Raw genomic sequence first — 22,012 nt, 5'->3', positions numbered from 1 at the left:
GGCTATCATAATAATTTAAGGATTAGGGGAATCCCAGAAACCGTGACCCCATCAGACCTCCATGACTATCTTCAAGAGTTATTTAAATTTATACAGAAGGATCCTCAGGCACCGGTCATGGAGTTAGACAGGGCTCACAGAGCCTTACGCCCACCTCCAACCCACAACGCTCCCCCCAGGTATGTGATCATGAGACTCCTTAGATTCTCAGAGAAAGAAAAGATATGGAAGGCGGTAAGATCATCCCAATCTCTACACTTCCTGGATCATGACATTCAAATCTACCTGGATCTGAGTCCAACTACAGTCCAAAGGAGAAAAGACATCAGGTTCATCACACGGCCTCTACAGGAGAAAAAAATAAATTACAGGTGGGGATTTCCCTTCTGCCTGTACGTGATGCATGAAGGCCACACTTTAACATACAGGACTGAACAAGATCTTCGGCTGCTATCTGAGGCTCTTCAAATGTCATTTAAACAACCACACCCTGCAGATGTCTCAATCAGGGACACTCAATATCCAACCCAAAGTCAGCCTCAAAGAGACTACCATCTTAAATAGATGAAAGTGCTTCCCAACCAGAAAAAAAAAGCAAAACATCTTCCCTGGCAGATCTCAGAGACAGTGCAAGTATTGCTTGAACTTTTTTATGCAGATTATAACAGGTTATATCACAACCCTTGGGAACTCCTTGTCCTTAAGACATTTAGCATAGTTATAAATGCATGTTATATGTTAGGTTATGTTTTATGCATTAGCTTGTAGATGTCATTGCACACCTAAATTTTATCTTGGTTACCTTCTAAATATATGTTAAACACCAGTTCCTGAAAATAGTTGCAATATAAGGGGGTTGGAGCCCTCTGCACACTCTCCCTTTGGTTAGTGTCTAATTTTTGACACTGTTAGATTCTAAAATGTTTTCCTATTTTATTGTTCATTTGTGGCACCTTTTTTATTACTTAATGTTTCTGTGGGTATTTGAAGTCAAGGTATACTTCCCTAAATTAGATATGGGTAAATTATATCCTATCCTTTCACAACTAGAACATGGCTCCGGTCAAGTGAAATTTGTCATCAATCCCAGACTTATATCCATATGCTTATATTTATATCAAATTCTTTCTAAGTTCATACACACCTCATGACGAACCCCAAGTCTGACTCCCTAACCTTTCTTTCTGTCAATGCTCAGGGTCTTAACAGCCCCTATAAAAGGAATATTGCGATAAGGGATTTCAAGAAAAAGAGAGCAGATATTATCTTTATTCAAGAGACTCACTTTTTAGTTGAAATGGTTTTTATTGAGTGCAAAAATATCATAACAAAATGAACATACATAGAGTAAACCTGGGCCACCAATGACCCAGCCCACACCGGGCACAACAATGTGGTATGACATATAAAGGCTTGTGAGAAAAAAAAAAGATTGAAGGACCCAGTCCGGAGCTGGATCTCCAACACCCCAGTTGCACTTTTTCTTTTTTGATGAGAACAATACAAACATAATAAAAGGTATACATAAAGAAAAAAGAAGAAAAACATATATAAATTGAACATTAATAACAATAAACCTGTCAGAATGCTGAATGTCTACTTTCTGCCTCTTATCTCTGGATGTCGCAGCTATATCCCTGACTGTGGTATGGTTTGTATCTACAATTACCTCTCAGTCTCTCTCTATTATGTGATTTAACAGGGGTTGGTATTGGCTCCCCCCATTATCCAGTAGAACCAGATTTTCCCAAAAGAGTCCATCCTATTTTGTAGGTGGGCAGCTGTCTCATGCATAGCGTACATTCCGGCAAGTTTGTTAGCAATCTCCGACCAAGTCGGTACTCCTGTCTTCCAATGTTTGGCTATTAAGGTCCTAACTGTGGTGAAGATTATTCTAAGAAAGGTGTTTATGTGGGAGTTGTAACCCTGGGTTCTAGCATTTAATAAGGCCTGTGAGGCACTAATGTTTATACGGTCTCCAATCAAGTTGGACAAGAAGTCTGAGGTCTGATCCCATATATTCTTAACCTTGGGGCACTCCCACCACATATGTATGTATGTACCCCTGGTCCCGCACCCTCTATAACAGAGACCGGAGCCCCCCTTGACAGAGTGCGCCAGTCTCTCGGGTGTCAAGTACCAACGAAACACCGACTTCAAGCTATTTTCTCTGAGATCTGCACTCAATAAACCCTTATTTGCGTCAAATGTTATAGTGTGCCATTCCTCTGTTAAATCAATATTCAAGTCTCTCTCCCACCTATTGACAATGGGTGGCTTATTCTTTATGCTGGCTGATTGTATTGCGTGGTACATATGTGAAATAGCTTGTTTGGGTCTGTGATGTGCACTGCACTGTTTCCCAAGTGTTGTGGATTGATTTCCCCTCCCCCCAAGAGTGTAAGACTGGACAGCCAAGGAGATCTGCAAATACACAAACCACTGTAGGGGCAATGGATCTAATTTTCTTTGTAATTGTGTAAATGTGATCATAGAACCTTGTTGTATAAAATCTGCCACCCTATACAGGCCCTTATTTTCCCATTTGTCTATATGTATATGACAGTCTCCCGGGAGTATGTATTTTAATGGCCTTTCGAGAGTATATTGTGATACTAACTTATGAGAATTTATTGATTTATGCCATTGTCTGCAAGAGGTCAGTAATGCGTGTGGTTTAAAACCCTTTATGGTCTTCAGCGTCTCCTTCCTCCATAGTACTTTGTCTGGTGAGCAGCTTCTAAAGCAGGCCATACAATATCGCAGTCTTGTCTCCCCAGTATCGCAGTCTGAGTGAGTCTAGCCTGGTAGTAGTCCCTTAAATTGGGCCTGGTAGTAGTCCCTTAAATTGGGGAGCCCCACCCCCCCTAATTGTCTGTGTCTCGTGAGTATTATTCCGGGGATTCTGGCATGTTTACCTCCTCTTAGATAAGAAATTAGTTTGGACTGGATAATATCTAAATCTTTGTTGGGGACCTCAATTGGTAGTGTCCTAAAGAGGTAAAGGAGTCTAGGCAAAATGTTCATTTTGATCGACGATAGTCGCCCATACCACGAAAAGCAACACTGTTGCCACTTCGTGATGTCCTGTTTTCTAGATTTGTACAAAGGAGGATAGTTGGCTTGGTAGAGTCTATCAAAATCAGGTGTCAGCTTGACCCCCAAATATTTCACATGGTCATTGACCCAGGAAAAATCAAAATTAATCTCTAGTAGTTTGATAGTGGACCTTGGGATAGCGATGGGGAGGGCTTCGAACTTGTCCACATTGATCTTATATCCCGAGATTGTGGAAAATCTATCCAGGATGTCATAGACAATGGGCAGGGAGCTAGTCGGCCTAGTCAGGGTCAAGAGGACATCGTCCGCAAATAGTGTTAATTTATGGGATTTTCCCCCTATCTCAAGACCCCAGACCCCAGCCTCCCCCCGAATGTATTCTGCTAGTGGCTCTATGCAAATGGTAAAAAGCAGAGGCGACAATGGGCACCCCTGTCGTGTGCCGTTTAGAATGTTGAAAGTGCGAGATTGGTGACCGATCGCTCTCACATACGCTGTAGGGTTGGAGTATAATGTGTTTATTGCAGAGATAAAGGATCCCCCGAACCCCATTTCTTTTAGTACCGCCATCATATATCCCCAATCCACCCTGTCGAATGCCTTCTCCGCGTCCAGAGAAAGGAGCAGAGAAGGCACTCCATGACTCCCAAGATAGTCTATCACCGACACCATCCTTCTTATGTTATCTGGGGCTTCCCTATCCTTAATGAAACCAACTTGATCTGGGTGTATTATAGTGGGAAGAATGTGTTTTAGTCTGTTAGCTAGGATTTTTGTGATAATTTTGACATCCTGATTGATGAGGGATATTGGCCTATAGCTGGTGCAGTATTTTGGGTTTTTCCCTGGCTTGGGGATAACTACTATTCTAGCCTGAAGTAGGTCATTAGGTAGCTCCCTGCCCTCCAGCATGTGGTTTGCTAATTGTGTAAGGTGTGGGAATAATAGGCCTGCAAACATCTTATAGTATTCACTCGGTAAGCCATCAGGTCCAGGAGCCTAAGAGAGACTCACTTTTTAAAGGGGAGAGAGCCTAAGCCCTTTAGTTATAAATTCGGTCTGTCTTACTATGCCTCTAACTCAGTTAAAACAAATGGGGTCGGAATACTTCTCAAATCCAACATTCCCTTTCAATTAGTCAAAAAAATAACAGACGGTAAAGGTCACTACATTATTCTGATCGGTAGACTTTATAACTCCATGGTAACCCTAGCCAATATATACGCCCCTAATTCCAAGCAAGATTCCTTTTTCAAATCTCTAACTAACTTACTTCTGGAAGTAACCAAAGGCTCCCTTATATTAGGAGGGGACTTCAACCTAACACTTAATGCCTCTCTAGACAACTCAAACAATATCTCCTCTGTGTCACACAAGATAATATCCTCAGTTAAACACTGCAAGAAAGAACTAACGGTATACGACATATGGAGAATACATAATCCAGAAAGTTCAGAATATACCTTCTACTCTAACCCCCACCGCAAATTTTCCCTTTTAGATTATTTTATGACAGATGTGAATAATATGTCCAAAATAATTAACATAGATATTGTTCCCAACTCCTGGTCTGATCATTCCATGGTGCGTTGCTCCTGTAAGTGGCCTAATAGACCTGTTACTCACTATAATTGGAGAATTGATGATTCCTTACTAACAGATCCAATTCACTCCCTACGCCTTGAGAAAACATTGAACAAATTTTTCACCCTTAACAATTTCTCGGTGAACGACCCCAAGACACTCTGGGAGGCCCATAAATCGGTCCTACGAGGAGAATTAATAAATTTAAAAGCATACCATACCAAACAAACAAATAGACTGCTCAATGATACTCTAGCAAACCTCCCTAAACTAGAGAAACAACTTAAATCACAACCAGATAATGTTCCGCTAGCACAAAAGGTAACAGATTGCAAAGCCCAAATCAATCAACTTTTAGATAAGGCCTGTAAAAAGAATGCCCTGAAATTGAAGCAAAAATACTTTGAAGGTGGTAATAAGAGTGGCCCATTGTTAGCTAGAAAATTAAAAAGGAAAATACACAAGGGATATATCTTAACATTGAAAAATGAGCAGGGTAAAGAACTCAACACATCGGAAAAAATAGCAGAAGAATTTAGGGTCTACTATGCGCAATTGTATAATCTTGATAACTCACCTAAACAGAAAGGGGCGGGTAGTTTCCGATAACAAACACAATCTGATTCAGAAGTATCTGAATAACATTGACCTCCCGTCAGTTTCACAAGAACAAAGACATTCTTTAGACAAACCAATTTCACAAGAGGAACTATTATCAAAAATCTCCCACCTAACAAAGCACCAGGCTTAGATGGGTTTTCGGACCAATACTATTAAAAATTCAAAGACATCCATTCCCATTACATGGTAACAATGTTCAACACAATAAACAAAGATAACCCCTTTTCAAAATCATCTCTAGAAGCACATATAGTGGTTTTACCAAAACCAGGCAAGGCCCCGGACAGAGCACCAAATTTCTGCCCAATATCTTTACTCAATATCGATTCAAAAATATATGCAAAAATATTGGCCAATAGACTTAACAAGATCTTACCACATATTATCAATAACGATCAAGTTGGATTCATTCCTTCTAGAGAGGCTAAGGATAATACGGTAAGAGTGATACAAATTATACATTATGCCCAAACATCACAAACTCCCCTCGTGGTTGTGTCGGCGGACACGGAAAAAGCATTTGGCCAGGCCTGCTGGCACTTCCTTAGAAACGTCCTTCATAAATTTAATATGGGTGACTCATTCATATCCAAAATAATGGCCCTATACACCTCCTCTACTGCCAAAATCAGGGTTAACGGAACATATTCGAACCCCTTCGCAATATCAAACGGCACTAGACAGGGGTGTCCCCTGTCGCCTCTACTCTTCGCGTGCGTGGTGGAGGCTTTTGCCACCACCATACTTTCTAATACCGACATACAAGGTCTGTAAATTCAAAACACTAGCCACAAAATCCTCCTTTACGCAGATGACATCCTCTTTTGCATAACTAACCCAAATAACTCCATTCCCCCTTTATTGGCCGAATTGGATGTCTTCTTAGCGGTTTCTAATTACTTAATTAATACCACCAAGTCGGAGCTTCTAATGGTCCATTGTAATGACTACCTCCTTTTCCAAATTACAAAACTGAGCCCTTTTCGTGTGCAGTCCTCCTCCCTGAAATACTTAGGAATACACCTCACTTCTACAACACAAGACCTCTTCAGATGGAATTATGTGCCCCTCCAGAACACCTTAATAGGAGACATGTCCTCTTGGAAGACAAAGAATATTTTCTGGTTAGGTAGAATAAATTCAGTCAAAATGAATATCCTTCCCAGGATACTTTACTTATTCCAGACCCTCCCAATCCCATTGCCCACCACATTTGTACCCAATCTCCAAAATAGAATCTCTGAGTTCATCTGGGAAAGACGCAGAACCAGAATAAATAGACATCTTATGTGTATGTCAATTAAGAACGGGGGGCTGGGGGTCCCCAACCTAAAAAATTATAGGAAAGCTACCTTTCTCCAGTGCATGGTCGACTGGTTTACAAACTACGACCATAAAAACTGGGTAAGACTAGAGCATGACATCACACATACCCCACATATAGGGTCCTTATTCTGGCAGAACAAAACAAGATTAACTCGAATAGATAACAATAATTTTATAATTCAAGAAACCTTTAAAGTCTGGGAACTGTCCTTAAGAGAGAACCCTTTTCTTTCTTCTAGATCCTCGCCCCTAACTCCCCTTACAGATAAAATTGATTTCCCTCCAGGGCAGGAATGGGGGAAGTCGAAACACAGGGCGCAACACAGAGCAATATTGGTATATCAATTGAGTAACGAACAATCTCTCTTACCCTCAAGAGACTTGATTGATAGCAGCCTACACATGTTCTCAAATTGGTTATTCCTTCGGCAATGTCACTCTTTTATATTTAAACATCCAGACAGGAAAAACATACTAAGGCCTTTAACCCCGTTTGAAATTTTGTGCAAATCACCAGACCCAATAAAGCGCACCCTATCGCTCACGTACTCTCTTTTGCAACCCCCCCACCAGGATACACACCTTATTATATACACAGATGGGCCGACGAACTAAATGTTGACATCTCACAACTTGTTATGACTCATATATTTAATAATATAACTAAAACATCCTGCTCTAGCAGACTTATCGAGACCAATCTAAAAATTATTCAGCGCTGGTATCTAACTACTAGCAGGATACACAAATTATTCTCATCAACCAGCAATAAATGCTGGAGATGCGATGCCTCCATGGGTAACATGGGGCACATATGGTGGTCATGCCCTCTTATACATACCTGCTAGGACAATGTTGCTAAGGTTATATCCAAAATGTTAAACATGGAGATACCTCTTTACCCACTCCTGTGGTTACTCAACAATGTCCCACGCAAACTCCAGACTTATAAGAAAAAAAATTATATTCATAGCTAGCAATGGTCTAAAAACACTTATCGCCCAAAAATGGAAAAGCAAAGAAACCCTGACCTTGACCCATTGCTATAGCAAATTTTACCAAATCCTAGAATTAGAGGAATATTCTTACATGCTACACGGACAAGAGACCCTTTACACTCAGCTGAAAACGGCTTGGGACACCTTCATACATGAGGAGTTCCACTGATTAGAGAATGTACCCACATCCACCCAACACAGAGCACTGGGATGCGAGCCTAGCAAGTCCTTGACTTTACAATTACTTTTGATGTATGCCACACAATTATTGTAGATTATTGTTATATTCTTTTTCATTTCTTTGTTTTCTTTTTGTTTCTGTTATTTGTATATTCATCTTGATTACTAAATGTACTTTAGTTGTATTGATTATTTCAACATATCAGCGTTTTGTCTCGATAGATACAGCTTATAAGATATACTGACTAATCCTCGCTGCATTTTTACTTTATGTTGTACAAATTCTTTTATACGAATAAAGCTGATTTGAAACTAAAAAAAAAAAAAAAAAAAAAAGGGGGAGAGTGAGAGCAAGGGGTGGGACCGCTGTACTTCAAAAAATGGCCTGTGTACATGGGCTTTAGGACTAGTTGATTATAAAAAAGGCTGCTTTAAATGGGGTTATCATCCATGCTTAACTTGTACATATACTAAAGTAGGGGACAACTACGAACAAGGAATATATAAATAAATATAATCTAGATTATACAGATGTGTGAGATAGAGGGCTAAACGGTTTGAGAGAGAGAGAGAGAGAGAGAGAGAGACAGAGAGGGGAAGATAGTGCAAAAGAGGTGGGAGAGAGTCAAATATGTGGGAGAGAGAGCAAAAGAGAGGGGGGAAGAGAGCCAAAGAGGGGGGGAGAGAGAGAGCAAAAGAGAGGGGGAGAGAGCCAAAGAGGGGGAGAGGGAGCAGAAAAAAGGGGGAGAGAGTCAAAGAGGGGGGAGAGAGCAAAAGAGAGGGGGGAGAAAACGCAAAAGAGGGCTAGAGAGAGCAAAAGAGAGTGGGGAGAGAGAGCAAAAGGGAGGGGGGAGAGAGCCAAAGAGGGGGAGAGAGCAAAAAAATTGGGGGAGAGAGAACAAAAGAGAGGGGGGAAGAGCACAAAAGAAAGGGGGAGAGAGCCAAAGAGGGGGGAGAGAGAACAAAAGAGATAGGGGAGAGGGCGCAAAAGAAAGGAAGAGAGAGAGCAAACGAGAGGGGGAGAGAGAACAAAAGAGAAGGAAGAGAGAGCCAAAGAGGTGGGAGAGAGAAAAAAAGAGGGCGGAGAGAGAGCAATAGAGAGGTGGGAGAGAAAGCAAAAGAGAGGTGGAAGAGAGCCAAAGAGGGCGGAGAGAGCCAAAGGGGGGGAGAGAACAAAAGAGAGGGGGGAGAAAGCAAAAGAGAGGGGGAGAGTGAGAGCAATGGGGGGACTGCTGTACTTCAAAAAATGGCCTGTGTACACAGGCTTTAGGACTAGTTGCTTATAAAAAAGGCTGCTTTAAATGTTATTGTCATCACATGTCATCACTTTAACTTGTACATATACTAAAATAGGGGACACCTTTTCCTCCTCAACTACGAACAAGGAATATATAAATAAATATCATCTAGATTATACAGATGCATGAGATAGAGGGCTAAAGGGTTTGAGAGAGAGAGAGCCAGAGAGGGGAAGAGAGTGCAAAAGAGGGGGAGAGAGAGTCAAAGAGGTGGGAGAGAGAGCAAAATAGGGCGAGAGAGAGCAAAAAAGAGTGGGGAGAGAGAGCAAAAGAGAGAGGGGAAGAGAGCCAAATAGGGGGGAGAGAGAGCAAAAGAGAGGGGGAGAGAGCCAAAGAGGTGGGAGAGAACAAAAGAGAGGGGAGAGAGAGCAAAAGAGGGCGAGAGAGAGCAAAAGAGAGTGGGGAGAGAGAGCAAAAGAGGGGGGGGGAGAGAGCAAAAGAAAGGGGGGATAGAGCCAACGAGGGGGAGAGAGAGCATAAAAAAGGGGGGGGGAGAACCAAAGAGGGGGAGAGAGAACAAAAGAGAGGGGGGAAAGAGCACAAAAGAAAGGGGGAGAGAGCCAAAGAGGGGGGAGAGAGAAAAAAAGAGAGAGGGTGCAAAAGAAAGGAAGAGAGCCAAAGAGGTGGGAGAGAGATCCAAAGAGGGCGGAGAGAGAGCAAAAGAGGGGGGAGAGAGCAAAAGAGAGGGGGGAGAGAGAGCAAAAGAAAGGGGGGAGAGAGCCAAAGTGGGGGGAGAGAGAGCAAAAGAAAGGGGGGAGAGAGCAAAAGAGGGGGAAGAGAGAACAAAAGAGAGGGGGGAGAGAGAAAAAAAGAGAGGGGGGAGAAAGCCAAAAATGGGGGGAAAGAGAGTGCAAAAGAAAGGGGGAAGAGAGCCAAAGAAGGGGGGAGAGAGAGCGCAAAAGAAAGGGGGGAGAGTGCCAAAGAGGGGGGAGAGAGAGCAAAATAAAGGGGGGAGAGAGCCAAAGAGGGGGAAGAGAGAACAAAAGAGAGGGGGGGAGAGAGAACAAAAGAGAGGGGGGAGAAAGCCAAAAATGGGGGGAAAGAGTGCAAAAGAAAGGGGGAAGAGAACCAAAGAGGGGGAGAGAGAACAAAAGAGAGGGGGGGAAAGAGCACAAAATAAAGGGGGAGAGAGCCAAAGAGGGGGCAGAGAGAAAAAAAGAGAGAGGGTACAAAAGAAAAGAAGAGAGAGCCAAAGAGGTGGGAGACAGAGCAAAAGAGGGCAGAGAGAGAGAGCAAAAGAGAGGGGGGAGAGAGAGCAAAAGAGAGGGGTAGAGAGAGCAAAAGAAAGGGGGGAGAGAGCCAAAGAGGGGGAAGAGAGAACAAAAGAGAGGGGGGAGAGAGAACAAAAGAAAGGGGGGAGAAAGCCAAAGAGGGGGGAAAGAGAGCACAAAAGAAAGGGGGAAGAGAGCCAAAGAGGGGGGGAGAGTGCATAGGAAAGGGGGGAGAGAGCCAAAGAGAGGGGGGAGAGAGCAAAAGAGAGGGGGAGAGAGATCAAAAAAGAGGGGGGAGAGAGATAGCAAAAAATAGGGGTGAGAGGGAGACCAAAAAAGAGGGGGAAGAGAGAGATAGCAAAAGAGAAGGGGGAGAGAGAGCACAAAAGAGAGGGGGGATAGAGTCAAAGAGGGGGAATAGAAAGAAAAAGAAAGGGGGGAGAGAGCCAAAGAGGAGGAGAGAGAGCAAAAGAAAGGGTGGAAAGAGCCAAAGAGGGGGGAGAGAGAGCAAAAGAGAGGGGGAGAGAGTGCAAAAGAAAGGGGGGAGAGGGCAAAAGAGAGGCGGAGAGAGAGCAAAAGAGAAGGGATAGAGAGCAAAAGAGAGGGGGAAAGAGAGCAAAAGAGAGTGGAGAGAGAGAGCAGAAAAGAGGGGGGAGAGAGAGATTGCAAAAGAGAGGGGGGAGAGAGAGAGAGAGCAAAAGAGAGGGGGGAGAGAGCACAAAAGAGAAGGGAGAGAGAGCACAAAAGAGAGGGGGGAGAGAGAGACAAAGAGGGGGGAGAGAGAGCGCAAGGAGTGGGGCCGCTGTACTTCAAAAAATGGCCTGTGTACACAGGCTTTAGGACTAGTTGATTATAAAAAAGGGCTGCTTTAAATGTGGTCATCATCCATGCTTGAAAAAAACAACCAGAGAGAGTGCTGGGTGTGGTAGAGACTTGATGTAGTGATTTGAGTAACATTCAGTCACTGTGTCAGGGACAGAAAGAATAGATCCTACTATGTAGGTTTCAGCAGTGAGGATACCTGTACAATCAAGAATACCTGTACAATCAAGAATACTCTGCAGAGAGTCACAACAAACAGGAAGGAAGAAAAGGATTTATACCTCCCAAGCTGCGGCGTCCGCAGCTTGCAATTCTGTCTCCACTTCGATAGTTTTGGTGTGTGACATCACTGTCTGCCCCGTCTGGTAAGTGAGTATCAGAAATCTGGTGTGTAGTGTCTGCGATTGACTTCCCTTGCTTTGCTATACGGGTGGTCTTGGTGGAATCATGGCATCCGTGTGCTTCTCCGGTACATCTGCTCTCAGCAGGTAAACAACCGGAAATTCCACTCTCACCTCGTAGACCCTATGGATCCATGCAGGAGGGCAGGCAGCTTACATCCGTTTATCGTAGGAAAAGACAGACAGGTATCCAACTGCAAATGTGAAAACTGTCCTGATATGGCCAAACAAATGGCGTCCACTGTGAAGGCGGTGCTGCTTCAAATAGGCAAAATATAGATCAACCAGCAAAAAGGAGGGTTGAAGCATCAACAAAAGTATATTCAAATTTAAACTTTATTGATGATAAGTTTTAAAATACATAGAGGACACAGGATCAAAAATAGAACATACAGTATACGCGTTTCGGCTGAATGCCGTACTCACTACTGCTTAAGAAAACATTGCACACATGCTCATTTAAAAAGGGTGTACTCTGCATCCATTGGTAAAACTGAACACACCTTTCAGATGATGTAATAAAAAGTACCTAGGCTGTGAAAAACCTCATACATTTGACTCCCTACTCAAAGTTGACTAGGATTGATGGGAACCTATTTGTAACAAATATATAGAAGCAAATAGTAGAGAGTGATACAAACAAAATATGCAATACAATTTATTAGTAAAAAAGTTTTAAATTTCTAAACTTTAAACCTGGGGAAGCTTGAATGTTTTCTGAAAACAAATATTATACACAACAGCTTTTAATATTTGAAGAATTTTAATATGCATAGAATGTTTAGCAAGAAGTTAAAACAAATTGAAATTGACTTTTTCTTTTGTATTTCCCAATAAGATATGTAATGTATATAACAAACTAACATCTGAAATATAGTAGGAAAGTCTATGCTATGTTGACAGATATTCTGCCTAGGAACTGCTTAGTATTTTTTTATTATCTTGCTTCGTTTTCTAATTGGTAGAAATATTACTGAAACGTAACTTCCGGTTTTCGGGCTGGAGGTCACATGATCGGAGGGTTAGTTAAAAGCTGGCGTTTTTAGTCAGACTATCAGTCACCATCGATAAAGCTATGGGGAAACTGGCTGGTGAAGCATCACAGGGGTCGGAGGTATTTAAAACCAGTACACAGTACTTCTTTGACAAGTTCCAGGTCTGTGAATTTTACTTGATGATTGTTTTATTTTTTTTATTTTTTACTAGAAATGACTTGGTCACAAGGAAAGTTTTTTCTTGGATGTCTTACAGCACTTTGCTGACAGGTTGCACACAGTTACCTGAAACCAATTTTTTATCAACCTAATGTTTGTATGTATCTGCCTTCCTATGAACTATGGACCCATAATAGGTATCCAGGGATCGGCCAGACCCCTTAGAGAGCTAATAAAGAAAGAAAGTATATGGCAATATCATATTTAATAATTATACACCAGTACCCTCACTAGATCCTAGACAATTAACTTAGAAAAGGGGCTTACATGTAAACACCATGTTTTCCACAAAGTTACCACTAAATGCTGGTCTAACATTTACAATTTCTAGGATGTATCCTGTCAGACAATATAGAATTGTATTGTTTTATATTGTTGTTGTGGTACAGTTTATCCTGCTTAGAGATTGAGGCCTAAAGCTCTTGCTTATTGTTCCTTAAAGTGTCAACTGGAACTCTACTGTTGTTCCAAGAAATGTTTTAAGAGCTGTCATATGAGGCTTAATGGATGGCAAAGGAATGCAGCAGCTAAGAAGTGACATTTTGAAACACAGTGACTCAATATAGTTTCTTTAGGAGATACTACAGCAATATAGATAAAGTACATTTTTACAATGTTGTCTGCCATCTATACCCTCTTTTATTATTCATCTAACTTTAGGCTAGATTACAAAAGGAGCTCTAATTTATCTTGCCCATTTGCAAGCACATGAAAACTAACCAGCCATTACAAGTGTCAGATTATTGCTACTGTAAGCTCGTGGTAGCAATTAGCGCTCAGAACGTTAACCAGAAATCAGATCCCTGGTTCATTTTCTAAATGTGCCCCAAATTCCCCCAAAAAGTAGCATTTTTTTTGTTTTCATAAAAATTTACTGTACCAGGCAGTTTAAGGGGTTAAAGATTGGCGGTTGTGGGATGTTAGAAAAAAAAAAAACAGCACTGAAAAGTGCTTTTACATTGCGGCCTTATATATATATATATATATATATATATATATTATATATATATATATATATATATATATATATGTGTGTGTTAATATGTGTATATACACATATTAACACATAAATATATATGTATATATTCATGTACATATATATTTACAATTGGTGAGGTGACCATCGCTGCGCTTAGGTTCTGAACTTCTGTGCCATGTATGACGGCATCAGAGCGAGGCTCCCATTGGAGGTCACGTTCAAATTGCACCTAACTAATAATACCAGCGCACATTAGCGTTTGTTAGTATTACTCAGTTGAGCGCAAATATCGCTTTAACTTAAGCGATATTCTGCTCTCAACTCGTAATCTTGCCCTTTATAAAGTTGCACAACTTTTTGAAAGAGTTTGTATGACCCCCAAAAGAAAATACATAAGTTAATAAATAAAGTTACATTTAAAAAACAAATCTACCAAACACAGACCTTCAACTAAAACCATTACCTTTCTATGGAATGTATGAATGTATTGTATTGGGTACTTGTAAAGCGTGGCTAATCACCCGTAAGGGTCTCAAGGCGCTGCTCATTTTATCAACCTCGGAAGGATGAAAGGCTGAGTGAACCTCGCCGGGGGTCAAACCTGCAACCCTTGGGTTGCTACAGAGCTCAGCCACAGTGCCTTAGCATGCTGACCCATCTATCCGGCTGGAGAGCAGCAACAGTGTTGAATTTTCATCTTTTATAGACAATTAGTTTCACCATGGACTAATGAACAAGAAGGGTTTTATAGGTGTTGTGCATCTACTATAATATAGCTGTACAAGTGCATTATTTTAAGAACCTTATACATTATTGAAAAACGTCTTAGGAATGTTTGAGACTATTACTATATTTATATCTCCTTTCTTATGTTAAAATTAAATCTCTTTAGTGACATATTCTACCTGAGATAGTTTTAACATACCTGACTTTTAACTGACACAACTTGTACTTTAACCAATCTGTAGTGAAAACAATTAGAATATCAGATTATATTTATGTAACAATTTGCCTTATGCTATTTTCACAATAATTTCAGATTTTGCAACTGATAATACAGTGAAACCTGCTTAAGACGGAATGGCATCGGACAAAGGAAATTTTCCGTCTTGGACAGGTTTCCGTCTTATACAGTTAGTGACTGATGGAGCATGTGCAAAATCCAAAATGGCATAATAATGTTACTGTATTGGTCATGAAGCCAGTCTGACCTGCACTGCCGCAAGGGAGCGTGGGAATGGTTTCCTGACCAATCAGGAAGTCGGGTGTGACCTGCTGCCCGGCTTCCTGATTGGCTGGAAAGCCATTTCCATGTTCCCTTGCGGCACTGCAGGTCTCCCTCTGACTGTCAGTTCCAGTATCGGAGTATTTGGGCGCAAATGCTAAGGATCAACACCATATCAGTATAGGTGCATCCCAGAATCAATTTCTTGTTTTGCAAGTATCAAAGACAGTACAGTTTTTATGCTTAATCATTACACCAGATTTTTATTGATTTTTTATCTGGATTTACTTTTTTTTCTAACACATTAAATGGTGAGAAAACATCAGTTGTATACAAACACAGTACAGTATTAAAAGATTAATTGTTGCATCAATTACTGCCTTCACTTTCCTCTTTACTTCACCATTGCCAGCTAACCCTTCTTACATGATTTTCTCTTTATTTTCTCTTTATTTTTGATAGCTTCATAAATTTGCATTTTGCCGCGCTTAAATTTCTTAACGCATTGTTTTACAGACAACTTATCTTTTTTGTAGGCCTCAATCACTTTCACATTTGCAGCGAGAGTAAGAGTGTTGCACTTTCTAGGAGCCATTCTGTGTCCCACACCTCTTCCGTTTCAGCGTCCGTTCTCACACCCCTTCCGTTTCAGCGTCCTTCACGCATCTCTTCCGTTTCAGCGTCTTTCCCACACTACTTCTGTTTCAGTGTCTGTTCCGTAGTTTCAGCGTTCCCACATCACTTACGTTCCAGTGTTGTCACACCCCTTCCGCGTTACATTTTCCGGCTTATCCAGGTAGCTGAACTTAATATATATGCACTTAACACTGCATTCCGTTTCCGCGTTGGACAGGTTCCGGCTTATCCAGGTAGTTAAACAATATAAGTATAACACTAAGTGCCGGGACTGTGGAATATTTCTGTCATGGACAGGTTTCCGTGTTATACAGAGTCCGTCTTAGTTTTCACTGTATTAATTGAGTAATTACGAAAATTTGATCGTCATAATCAGAGTTTAATCTTTTAGTATCCTTGTTGGGATAAAAATCTTTTCAATCGGTGTCCATTTGAAAGAATTAGTGGACTTATAATGTGCAATGGCAAAGTGTTATACCAAGAGTGTGATGGAAGTAACAATTTTAATGTTTAATAAATGTTCTCTTATCCTAGTTCTTACTTCTCGGGCTGTTACCCCTACATACTGCACATTGGAGTCTATTCATGTAATGAAATAAATGACAAATGTTGACCTGCAATGCATACACATCCGTTTAGGAAAATATTGACCTGTCACTAAGATCTAAATTTTTCTCTCAACTCTACTATTTCGCAAACTGGTACACAAATTGTAGTTACACCTATACATCCATTTAAATGATAGCCATAATGAATTTTCAAAATGGAGACTGTTCATCCTTGTACCAATGGTCTTGTTTTTTCTATAGGAAAAATGACAGCCCTCCTTTGCTAACTCATTAAAGGGCCACTAAACCCAAAATCTTTCTTTCATGATTCAGAACATACAAATTTAAAAACCATTACAATTTACTTCTATTATTTATTTTGCTTCATTTTTTAGATATCCTTAGTTTAAGAAAAAGCAATGCACATGGGTGAGCCAATCACATGAGGCTTCTATGTGGAGCAACCAATCAGCAGCTACTGAGCATATCTAGATATGCTTTTCAGCAAAGAATATCAAGAGAATAACACAAATTAGATAATAGAAGTAAATTAGAAAGATGTTTAAAAATGCATTCTCTTTCTAAATCATGAAAGAAAAAATGTGGGTGTCATGTCCCTTTAAGGCCATCATCAGCTGATAGCATGAGAAACTTTGATCATTCACTAAGAAGAGCAGCACAAAGTGTGAAGACTTGCCAATATCTGGAACTGATGCTTGTTTGGGCCTGACTTCATTGAAGGAACTCAATTTAATTTGAGGAAGGAAGGACTTTACAAGCCACGATTGAAGTAACTTTAAATTAACTTTCTTTTTACCGATTATATCTTTTTGATGGGTATTTTTTAATCTTATGTTGCTTTTATTATTTTGTTTTTATTTTTGTATGTTGCAGTATATGAAACTTTGCCAGCAATTTTTTTTATTTAACTAGTAATTATTATTGATCATTCCGAATGTCTTTGATAATTTAGGAAGCAGCGCTACGTGTTTTTTGAGTTTACTTTGATAGCATGAGAAAGTGACATCAGATAATATCACACATTTCAAAGTAGTGTTCTGAATTGTTAATCAAATTTGGAATCAAAATTAGAAACTTTATACTGTCTTAGACCCTGACTTTTTAACAGATATGGGTGGTTCACAGATAACATCACCCTAGACTGCTAAAGACTCTGTGTTTCTGAGATTCAGGCTTACTGATGGGAGAACACATGCAGTTAGAGGCAGACCAACACCTGTTATTGGGCAGCTTTGTGCTTCTGGGTGTGGGGGCTGTTTACATGCATATATCCCCCACTCCCAATAGATGCCAGGTTATCCAGATTAAGAAAAAGCAAAGAATAATGATTAAAACTGAGGGTATCGTGTTGTTGTCCGATACCTCCCCTACAACCCCACTATGCTTATCACTCTTCCCATGATGTTTTTATAGAACATGTTGACATAATTGGGAACCCACTTCCAGGAGAACATTAAATTAACATGCTTGGCACTCTAGGGGTTAGTGCAATCTAGTTACATCAAAAAGTTTTAGTAATGTTCTTATAATGATACATTAGTATATTATTTTTGTGGCCTTTTTTAAAATCAATATCATATTAAGTGCCCGAATATCTAAAATTCATCAGCATGGTGAACTATATCACATTGACCTTCACGTAGGCAGCCCACTCTACTTTTATATATAGAAATATAGCTTAGGTGCCTTTAGAAAATCCTGTGAAAGACCTTGTAGCCCTTTAGGAAAATAGCAAAAAAAAAGCTATCTTAAAGAAACATTTTAATGCAAAAATTAAATACTCTAATACGTTTTTTTTTTTTTCTTAATTTCTGGCCCTAGTTTACTATGTCCAACTTCCCATTGGTGGTGTTTGCTCAAAGACAAAAAATCATTACATTGTAAAGTGTTATCAGCTTCTATTTTTCACTCAGTTTACATATTTATTTTATTTAATAATGTTTCATAAATGCATAACAATTTTGTTAGTAAGTAAAAGAACAAATAACTACTATTATGTAACTGTAAATTAATTAATCTAAATGCCAAAGGAAACAAACATTTGTAAAAGTTTAGACTCACTGTCCAGACGAAGAAAACACATATAGGTGACCTAAATGCAGATCTCCTGATAGCAGATGCATCTATGGTTATAGGGTGCTGGTAAAGCAAGTAACAGCAGCAACAGAGCAAGGAAATTAGTCAATAGAAAACAAAATGATGGTCAGGTAGAGAATAAGGAAATACAAAGTCAGACAGTCCAGGTGAAAGTGTCACAGGGGAAAAAACAAAACACAAAATAATTAAACAAATGCAAAATAAAAAAACAGCTAAAATCAAACACCAAGGGGTTAATACAGTAGCAAAGACAGAGGAAGCTAAAATCAAACTAGTATATCCATATAACAAACTGCCGGAGTAAGAGGTCAGAACACTTAATACACAAGCATCATCATGCTGCACTAAGAGAGCTTATAAACAGTTTTCAAAATGAAGGCCTAATTGATCTTCTAATCAGCCAATCATGAGCAGTATTAAATCACTAAAGCAAAACGTATATGTTCTAAAAAAGATTGCAGGATATACATCAATAATTCATCCATAACGTTATTTTGCTTGTTTTTTTCTCTCACTTTAATCTGATGCACAATTTGTTACTTACAGAGCAGAAACGTTATCTCGAGTCTTTAAGAAATTTCATATAATAATTGTTATTGCATTATAGTTTTCTATTAAATGTTTTTATTTTTATAACACTAAGGTTTTACAGTTTTAAAAATTACTGTCTTAAAAACTGTGTGTAACATATACAGTATGTAGAAATGTAATGTTACCATTCAAAAAAAATGTTACTTGCTTTTTAAGAAAATGATATATGAATTATTTACATGAGGTAACCTTCAACTAAGTATTTGAACAAAATGTGCTTATCCTACCAGTTCACTAAGTTGGAAAGCCAAATACAAATCAAAGTGATTAGTATTTTGTGTTGCAATATTGATAATGAAGGGACATGAAACCCAATTTTTTCCTTTCATAATTCTGATAGAGCATGTGATTTTAAACAATTTTTCAATTTCATTCTATTATCTTTGTTCTTTTGGTATCCATTATTGAAAAGGATACCTAAGTAGGCTCCGGACCTGTAGATTGGTGACTGTACATATATGCCTTATGTTATTGGCTCACCTGATGCATTCAGTCAGTTTTCAGTTGGTGCTTTTTCGACAAAGGATAGCAAGAGTTTGAAGCAAATTAGATCGAAAAGTTGTTTAAAATTGTATTCTGTATCTGAATCATAAAAGAACATTTTTGTGTTTCATGTTCCTTAAATAGTACCATTAACTAAGAATAAGAAAAATAGACTATTGTATTATTTTTAGTACATTACAGTATGGGTGAAAGGAACACAGATAATGTTTAATATTAAAATTAATTCTAGGAATTTCCTAGCTCTGGGCTTAAGCACCTTTAAGTTGGAAAAAACTAAATAAAGAAAAAAGTAGGTATGTATTTATGTATGTATGTATATATGTATGTATGTATGTATGTATATATGTATGTATATACTGTATGTATTTATATATGTATGTATGTATATACTGTATGTATATATGTATGTATATATGTATGTATGTATGTATATATGTATGTATATATGTATATATGTGTGTATGTATGTATATATGTATGTATATATGTATGTATGTATGTATGTATGTATGTATGTATGTATGTATATATGTATGCATGTATATACATAGGTTCAGAGGTGTGATGTTATGAGTAAAGTTTCTTATGAGTGTCTGACCTGCTAATGTCATTTACAGTTGCATAGAAGTGAAGCTTGTTAAGATTTCATGTCAGAAGTTTGTAGAACTCGCAGAGCTTATAAAGCCCATGGGGAACAAACTAATGAGTGACGAACCTTGAGCAAGCTGCAAGATATATTTTTTAGAAAGTAACAATGGTCACTGTAGAACACCATCTCAGACAATATGCAACGCTCACTTTTACAACACCTGGGACTATTTAAATATCTCCTTTTAACATGTATCCAATTTATAGCTCAAAATTCTTAGTGGCGTTTAAATTTCCTTTCTATTTTCATATGATTTTTTTTTATTTTTTTTATTTTATTTCTCAGCTAACTTAGAATCACAAACACATGATAGGCTAGTAAATCTTTTATAAATAAACAGCTTAGTAAACATGTTTAGAACTGTAACGACACCAGTATGAAACTGAACTACACAGAGCTAAATTACAAGTGAGGTGCAAACATTTTGTGCAAGGGAAGGGATATCATGTTTCCGCAAGCATTTTTAATTGCAGTGATATTGCAATGTGAGCTACAATCCTTACCACAATCTCAGAGGTGTGGTTAACTGTTTTCCGAAACTAAAAAGTTTCACAAAACACATCAAAAATACATTACACAGTACAGTTACCCTCATAATTACACCATCTAATAACATTTATTTAAAAAAAAATGCACACAAAAGTTATAAGGGCTCAAAGATATGAGTGTTGAATTTTCACCTTTTATTGACAATTAGTTTCACCATGGACTAATGAACAAGAAGGGTTTTATAGGGGTTGTGCATAAGGTTTGGAGAGTGCTTTTGAGAGCCAATATAAGGATTAAGAGCACCGGTTGAATTTGAAATATACTTTATTTATCCAGAATTAAAAAGTTAACACATGACTTGACATTGAAACACTTGGCAGACCTATAAACAGCTGCCACGTTTCAGCTCCAAACCTTACTAAAAGCTGCTGTCTTAAAATTTAAAACGTAAAAATAAATAATATCACCCTATTGGTTTTCTAACATTGCGCCATCATCTTATCAAATTAACACCTACATTTCTGTGCACTATTTGTTAACATTCTTGAGCCTCTTATTCTAAAGATACTTCTGGCCCCTTGTTTGAAAAATATATATCTTTATACCTTTGTGCATCTACTATAATATAGCTGTACAAGTGCATTATTTTAAGAACCTTATACATTATTGAAAAACGTGTTAGGAATGTTTGAGACTATTATTATATTTATACCTCCTTTCTTATGTTAAAAATAAATCTCTTTAGTGACATATTCTACCTGAGATAGTTTTAACATACCTGACTTTTAACTGACACAACTTGTACTTTAACCAATCTGTAGTGAAAACAATTAGAATATCAGATTATATTTATGTAACAATTTGCCTTATGCTATTTTCACAATAATTTTAGATTTTGCAACTGATAATATTAATTGAGTAATTACCAAAATTTGATTGTCATAATAAGAGTTTAGTCTTTTAGTATCCTTGTTGGGGTAAAAATCTTTTCAATCAGTGTCCATTTGAATGAATTAGTGTAGTTATAATGTGCAATGGCAAAGTGTTATACCAAGAGTGTGATGGAAGTAACAATTTTAATGTTTAATAAATGTTCTCTTATCCTAGTTTTTACTTCTCGGGCTGTTAACCCTACATACTGCACATTAGAGTCTATTCATGTAATGAAATAAATGACAAATGTTGACCTGCAATGCATACACATCCGTTTAGGAAAATATTGACCTGTCACTAAGATCTAAATTTTTCTCTCAACTCTACTATTTCACAAACTGGTACACAAATTGTAGTTACACCTATACATCCATTTAAATGAAAGCCATAATAAATTTTCAAAATGGAGACTGTTTAGCCTTGTACCAATGGTCTTGTTTTTTCTATAGGCAAAATGACAGCCCTCCTTTGCTAACTCATTAAAGGGACAGTAAATCTTAAAAATAATGTTATATAATTCTGCACAAGTGCTATAGTTCTAAACGGCTTTTTTCCCTTTTAATATGTAAAAATGATGGCGCTTTTACAGACCCGCTCTCTGCTGAGCGGGTCTGTAATATTTAGT

The sequence above is a fragment of the Bombina bombina genome, chromosome 6, assembly GCF_027579735.1.
Source record: "Bombina bombina isolate aBomBom1 chromosome 6, aBomBom1.pri, whole genome shotgun sequence".
Taxonomy (NCBI): Eukaryota; Metazoa; Chordata; class Amphibia; order Anura; family Bombinatoridae; genus Bombina; species Bombina bombina.
The sequence above is the reverse complement of the archived record's forward strand: the minus strand, read 5'-3'. Positions refer to the sequence as shown.